Genomic DNA, 8,056 nt, shown 5'->3' on the forward strand with positions numbered 1-8,056 from the left:
CCTAAGGGTAATGGCATTCAAGCCCTTAGGATTGATAACAGTGTTGGAGGGGATAGCGCCACTGCTCCTTGCTTATTGCTCACTCATGTTGTTAGACAACTGAGTTACATAGGAGTTGATGTTCTCAGAGTTAGTTTCCCACTATCCCATCCTCTTTTCCAAAGCACTAAATATAGCATCATTCTTGGATGAATCTTGTTGAATTAGTGAAGCTAAGGAGTTGAACTGAGTAGCGTTAGCAGCCCTTTCTTCCTTCATTAAAGCCATCATACACTACAGCAAAATGTGTCATTTACCTCCCTCATTTATGTCTGTTTTCAAAAACAGAAGAGACTTCATGTCTGTTCTAAACAAAACAGACGTGAACTCGCGTCTGTTTACAAAAACTAGACGTGAATTCACGTCTGTTTGTGTGAACAGACGTGAATTCACGTCTGTTTAGTCAAAACCGACGTGAATTCACGTCTGTTTATCCATAACAGACGTTACTTCACGTCTGTTTCTAAGAAACAGACATGAGTTCACATCTGGTTTTTGTAAACAGACGTGAGTTCACGTCTGTTTCACAATAAACAGACATGAAGGGGCTTCGTTTTTAAACAAAATTTGCCCGGTCGCATCCTATGCTCGCATCAGTACTATCAGATCTGCATGTACCGCACGCGAAAAACCTCCAGCTCGCAGCTTTCTCGTGCCCAAGTTTCATTTTCGGTCTCTCCCTCTCATTTTCCTCTTGTCTGAGAAGTAGCCGTGAGCGACTCAGTATTTCGGTCTCTCCTCTTCAGCTCTTCAAGGCCGTATCCCTCCCTCCATTGCGTCGTGCGTTCTGCAGTAGCCGTGTTACAGTAGCTCGCCATTGAAGCCGTGAAGATCTGCGTGTACTGCGAAGAACCTCCAGCTCACAGCTATCTCGCCGTTGAAGCCGTGAAGCTGACACACACTGTAGTCCGTTGATTCGAAGGCACGCCCGAACAGTGAAGGTAAGTTTATTCAACCGTTGCATTGTGGGTTTAGTGTGTTGTGCGTGGGTTTGAGTAGCTTGAGGAGTTTTGAATTGGTTTCTAAGGTTGCTGTTTAAATTTTTACTGAAGAATTGTGTTTAGATAGTTTTAAATTTGTATATATTGATTTGGGTAGAAATTTTAAAGATTTCAAACCTTGTTAATCTTGTTAGAAAAATAATGCATACAAGGTGTTTGTCAAAATGCCTAAGAGGGATTGCATTAGATAGTTTGCTATATGTATTGAATTTAGATTAAGGATTGGGTATACATTAAATGATTAATGAAAAAATTGCATTTAGATAAGTTAAAATTTGTTTATATTGATTGGGTAATAGATTTGAAGTTCGAAATCATTTGCTTGGAATTGGCATGATTTATGTTGTAATTGGAATGAATCGGATTCAATTGATATAATTAGTTTTGAATTTGGTTAATGTTTATTGGGACTGTGCTGAATGGAATTAAATTGTTTATAATTCCTTAGGTAGTAACGGAATGGATCATAGTTGGATGAATGCTTTGAGAACAAATGATGAATATGAGAACAGAGTAGAACGATTTATTGAATTTGCTAAACAGAATGCTCCTAGCAATAACGGAATGTATTTTTGTCCCTGTGTCAAGTGTTTAAATGAGAGACGACTAAGTGTTAATGATATTAGAGATCACCTGCTTTGTGATGGTATAAATCTTCGATATACAAGATGGATATGGCATGGTGAAGTAGGAACAAGTTCAATACTCGAAGAAGAGGAAGTTATGGATGATGTAAATGATAGAATGAGCAATATGATTCGTGATGTAGGGGTAGAGTTCTTTGTGCGATCACATGCAAATGATAACTTGAAGAGTGATGCAGAGATGCCTTTGTACCCTGGGTGTTCTAAGTATACACGATTGACAGCTGTATTGAAATTGTTCAGTTTAAAAGCAAATAATGGGTGGACTGACAAAAGTTTCACAGAGTTGCTTCAATTGATTAGTGATATGCTTCTAATTGATAACGTTCTTCTAAATCGTGTGTATGAGGCAAAGAAAATCTTGTCTCGGATGGGTATGGGCTATGAAAAGATACATGCTTGTCCTAATGACTGTGTATTATACAGAAAAGAGTATGCTGGTCTACGTGAGTGCCCAAAATGTAAAACTTCACGATACAAGGTGAAAAAGAACATGGACTGTGCTGGTAACTATGATGGTGATGAGACAAGTAAAGGGCAACCTTTGAAGGTGTTATGGTATCTTCCGATAATACCACGATTTAAGCGCTTATTTGCTAATGCAACAGAAGCGAAGAAGTTAAGATGGCATTTTGATGAGAGAATATCAGATGGAAGATATCTTCGACACCCTGCTGATTCTCCTCAATGGCAGAAAATAGATGAAATATTTCCGGAATTTGGTCTTGAACCAAGAAATCTTCGCCTTGGGCTTTGTACAAATGGAATCAACCCTTACGGTACTCTTAATAGCACACATAGTGCATGGCCAGTACTGTTGGTGATTTACAACCTACCTCCCTGGTTATGTATGAAGCGCAAGTACATGATGCTTTCTATGATGATTTCAGGACCGAAACAACCAGGAAACAATATCGATATCTACTTGGCACCTTTAATTGAAGATTTGAAGATGTTGTGGGAAGAAGGTGTGGATGTGTTTGATGCATACAAGCAGGAGTCCTTTAAGTTGCGTGCCATGATCTTTACAATGATAAATGACTTTCCTGCATATGGAAATCTATCAGGATACAGTGTGAAGGGGCATAAAGCATGTCCTATATGTGAAGCAGACACATACTTCCACCAACTTAAGCACGGAAGGAAGACAGTTTACCTCAGTCACAGGAGGTTTCTTGATCGGTTCCACCCATACCGGAGATTGAAAAAGGTTTTTAATGGCTCACCAGAGCATGGCATGGCTCCGAAGGCATTAACTGGAGATGAAGTTTACCAGTGAGTTGAAAGAATCAATGTCATTTTTGGTAAGACTCAAAAAGCTGCAAGTGAGAAAAACATATGGAAGAAGAGGTCTATTTTCTTTGATCTTCCATATTGACGCAGTCTTGATGTAAGACACAGTATCGATGTGATGCATGTAGAAAAAAATGTGTGTGATAGTCTTATCGGTACTCTTCTGCACATACCTGGAAAAACTAAAGACGGAATTAATGCAAGACTTGATCTGGCTGAAATGGGCATTCGAGAGCGCATACATCCACAATTGAGAGAGGGTGGTAAGCAGGCTTATATGGAACCTGCGGCCCACACATTGTCTAATGTCGAAAAAACAAGCTTGTGTCGGTGTTTGCATGACATCAAGGTGCCCCAGGGGTATTCTTCTAATGTGAAAAGGCTTGTCTCAATGCACGATTTGAAGTTAGTGGGAATGAAGTCTCATGATTATCATGTACTGATGCAACAACTATTACCCATAGCTATTCGAGGCACAATGAGAGATGATGTGAGGAGCACTATAACTAGATTATGTATCTTCTTCAATGCTATTTGTAGCAAAGTCATTGACATAGAGAAATTGGACGAATTGGAAAAAGAGGGTTATGTTATCTTGTCTCAACTAGAAATGCACTTTCCCCTAGCATTTTTTGATATCATGGTGCATTTGATCATTCATTTAGTGAGGGAGATAAGGCTTTGCGGTCCTATTTTTCTAAGATGGATGTATCCATTTGAGAGGTACATGAAAGTCTTAAAGGATTATTCTAAAAATCCTTATCAACCTGAAGCATCAATTGTTGAAAGGTATGTAGCGGAAGAGGCTATGGAATTTTGCAAAACATATCTATCTATCGCTAAGACACCATCTCGGCATGAAAACGGTACAAGTAAAGGAATCAGGGGGCTGAAGGTAAAGAGTATGGGTCGTGAAGAAGTGTTACAAGCGCACTTATACATATTGAATAATATGGAAGAAGTGCAGTCGTATTTAGATGATCACAAAAAAAGTTTAAAAGAAAAGTATCCAAAGAAAAGTGATATGCAGATAGCTAATGAGCATAACAAAACATTTATAACATGGTTCAGTGAAAAAGTTTTGAGAGAGGCCAATGTATCTGATACAATAAAATGGTTAGCTTGGGGTCCTTGTTTTGAAGTTATCACTTGGAGTGGATACAACATAAATGGATATTCCTTCTACACAAAAGCTCAAGATGACAAAAGTACTGTGCAGAATAGTGGGGTAATGGTGGTTGCTGAAGCGATGCATTTTTCGAGTTCGAAAGATAAAAACCCCAAATTGGCATCTATGGCTTATTATGGAGTTATTGAAGAGATATGGGACGTAAACTACACCAATTTCAAGATTCCTGTCTTCAAATGTAAATGGGTCAACAACAATAGTATTGAAATAGATCAACAATTTGGATTTACATTAGTTGATCTTGGCAGGGTTGGTTATGCAGATGAGTCCTTCATTTTAGCAAGCCAGGCAAAACAAGTATTTTATGTTACTGATCTAGCAAATAAAAAATTGTCTATTGTCCTTCAAAGTAAAAAGCAGAAGGACAGTGATCCTACCATGAATCTTGATGAGACACCACCTTTTGCTTCAAATCCGCCTAGACCAAGTGAAGTAAATTGGTAGATAATGATGAATATGCTGCAAGAGATGATCATTGTGAAGGGATATGGGACAATGCATAAAGTCAGATTAAGTAATGTAATTTTGCAACGTACCTTGTGTTATTTTCTTTCATTTATTTCATAGCAATGTACTTGATATTATTTATATATTAATACAATTCACTATAATTTACTTATTTATCTAATTTTGGTTTTTCAACAGGCACATGGAGGAGGATTTTGATGCTAATATGGAGGAGGGTTGTGAGAGAGATATGGAGGAGGATTATGACATCGATGATGTCAATCAGCAGGAAGGAAGGAAGGTTAGAGGTAGTACAAGGCTACCAAAGTTAGCAGTACGTCATGGTCGTATTCAGAAGAGGCATGTGGATTTTGATGCCAATATGAATCCAATTGGTGAAGAGAAGGACAAATTCATTAGCTATATAGGCTCCATTGCCCGAAGCAAAGTTAATATTCTATGGCCTAATTGGAAGTCAATTTCTAAGGAGACGAAGGATAGGATTTGGGAATATATTTTGGTATGTCACTTTCTAATTTTATTTCATTTGTTTTATTGTAAATATAGTTATAACTAAGATCTTTAACTTAAACATATATATTTTTCTTTGCAGCAAACGTATGACATCCCTCGTACTGAGCAAATGAAAAAGTATTTGTTGCAGCAAGTTCGTCAGCGTTGGAAAGATTTTAAGCACACACTCACGAGCCAGTATGTGCGAGGGCCTAAGAAAGATGATGATCCGTGCGAAAAATACTCCTTCCTTGATCCAGATGATTGGAGGAGGTTTGTGGCATCACGGCATGATCCTAAATTTCAGGTACATTGCCTTATAAAAAATTTAATTTTGATTTAATTTACTTCACTTACTCAATTTACTTTGTTTTCTTTTCCACAGGAATTAAGTGCGATGAATAAAGAAAGGCAAGCTAAAAATTTATATCCGCACTATTTATCCCGTGGAGGTTACAAGATGCTTGAGGAGAGGATCATGCAGAATGACTTTAAGGCGATGCAGGAAGCTGCAAAATCTGATCCTAGTATCGTTGTTCAGACCCCACCTCCTCCTCCACGTCATAGAAAATGGAAGGAAGCAAGGATAAAGAAGGGTCAATATATTAATCCAACAGTTGCTGAGATTGCTAAAAAAATTGTAAGTTGTATAATTCAAATAACTTTAACTTATGGTAATATTTCTTATATTTTATCATTAATTTTCATTTATACTGTCATTAATTTTTTATCATACTTAAAATGTTATAGGAGGTACTTGAAGAGCAAAGCAGTGAAGGTTCATTTAGTCCGAGTGGAAGGATGGACATTTTAGCGACAGCGATTGGGAAGCCTGATCACCCCAGACGCATTAGAGGAGAAGGGAGGACAGTTGGTCTTACCCAATATTTTGGACAAACTTCACGAGCTTCTCTACGAAGTCAGCCCACTTGATGAGATGATAGCTAAACTTCGAGACCAAGTTCGTGATGAGCTCCAATCTGAGCTAGAGGTCAAGATTGAGGCCCAGTTACGCCAGTCACTTCGAAAAGAGCTTATGGCTGAGCTTCGTGATGAGATGAAATCTATGGTCTCTAGCATGCAAATTGGGACAGTTCAACAAAAATGCACACCCCAGGTTTGTAATCAATTTCACTTAAATTGATGTTGAGTTTTACCAACGTTTTTTATTCAATTTAATAACTGCATTTCTCTCATTTAGGATTCCCCCGTCTTTCCTAGCACTAAAGACAGTTGTAATCCACTGGGGGCATTGGGAGAGCATGATCCTAGTAGTCCCACGCCGGACTTTGGACAACCTTGTTGTCTTTGTTTAGAGGTCCCAAGGATGCGTGTTGTTGCTGACGCTCTCCTCTACAATCAAGGGAGCACTATCCATCACCAACATATTCAAGAGGACCAAGTGAGGGTTACAGTTACTACTGTTCGAGAGGGAGAGACAGGTGCGGATGTGCCATTCCCGACTGCTGAAGTTGTGAAGTTAGGTCAGGCAATTGGAACTTTCATTCTTTGGCCTAGATACCTTGTTGATGAGGAGATAATACCTGTGATGGTAAGAAAATGTTGTTCTATATTGTGTGCATTTTTTTAACATAATACTTCTAATACTTATTATGTTTATTTGATATTTCATTAGGACCAGGAAGATGTTAATAGATATCCCTGCTTGGCACAATTATATGAGGAATATAAAACAATTAACAAGGTTGACATAAAGATGCCTGTAGGGATTGTGGGTGAAGAAAAATCATATTTCTTTGGACTTGACAACAAAGACATCAGGGATTTCTTATCCTTGAAGGAGTTGGACATAGCATGGGTTCAATTAGCAATCATGTAAGTTTACTTGTTCATTTCTAACTTAAATTTCTCATTTCTTACTTTCACATACTAATAATTATCTTATTTCAATTCAATGATAGCTTCTTCCATAACAAATGCATGTCATCAATGGAGAAGAGAAATTTGTATGGATATTTATGCCTTGCAAGTGTCCAGAAGATGTACAACCCACTAGATAGGAGAATCAGATATGTGGGCAATATGATTGGAGACACTAAATTACCTTGTTATTTGGCACCAATTATTGAAGGGCAAGTAGCTTAATTATATTTATTTATACATACTTAATTTGTTAAGAATTATTGTGATATCCAGTAATGTATAAGTCTTACTCTATGATGCAGTTGTCATTGGAGTTTGTGTGTTTCTTGTCCCATTGACAATGTCATCTACTGGTTTGATCCCTTGGGTCGTCGTCCAAGCAGTGAGATGAGGGGCGTTTTCAACACGTAAGTACCTTAATGTAGATCAATAATTTTGTTTTCAATATAAATTATTTAACTTGTGCTTTCATTTGCTTATAGGGCTTTAAAGACTTATTATATAACCGGTGGGAAGCGTTCCGGCAAAAATGGCTCAACAACTTGGGTATATCCTAGTGTGAGTACTTTAAATTGAAGTTCTTTCATTGATGACAGTTATTTTATATATGAATTTGGATTATCATTTCCTTGTGATTTGCAGTGTGCTAAGCAACAAGGGCCAACAGAGTGCGGATACTACATTATCCGTTATATGTTTGAGATTATTGAGAGTGGATGTATCACAAAATTTGATGAGGTAAGTAAATATAATTTTAGTTTTGTAATAGTTGAATTTTTAAATTGAATTGTTACTTATTTTATTTTCTTCCTATGTTTAAATTTGTTCATTTGTCAATTTACAGATTTTTGATAATGATTGTTCATATACTATTGATGACATTAACTTCATCCAAGACCTTTTGGCACAGCAACTGCTTCAAGAATTGTGGTCCAGGGATTGATCAAGTTTATGTTTAGAGATAATAGGATCAATATTGACTTTTGTAATTTGTTCTTCTTTTTTGACTAGTTAGTTAATTAATGTGTCTATATAGATGAAGTTAT

The 8,056-nt window shown here is 37.3% G+C and overlaps 1 long non-coding RNA gene across 1 annotated transcript; it reads left to right on the forward strand.

Annotated features, from left to right (window-relative positions):
* The first annotated feature begins 5,048 nt into the window (after positions 1-5,048).
* On the forward strand, positions 5,049-5,701 carry LOC114757502 (uncharacterized). Its single transcript, XR_003741570.1, has 3 exons — positions 5,049-5,133; positions 5,227-5,399; positions 5,512-5,701. It is a non-coding gene; the product is annotated as an uncharacterized LOC114757502 (long non-coding RNA).
* The last annotated feature ends 2,355 nt before the right edge of the window (positions 5,702-8,056 follow it).

Source organism: Neltuma alba, unplaced genomic scaffold, assembly GCF_004799145.2.
Source record: "Neltuma alba isolate B1F8T4 unplaced genomic scaffold, ASM479914v2 tig00010603_pilon, whole genome shotgun sequence".
Taxonomy (NCBI): domain Eukaryota; kingdom Viridiplantae; phylum Streptophyta; class Magnoliopsida; order Fabales; family Fabaceae; genus Neltuma; species Neltuma alba.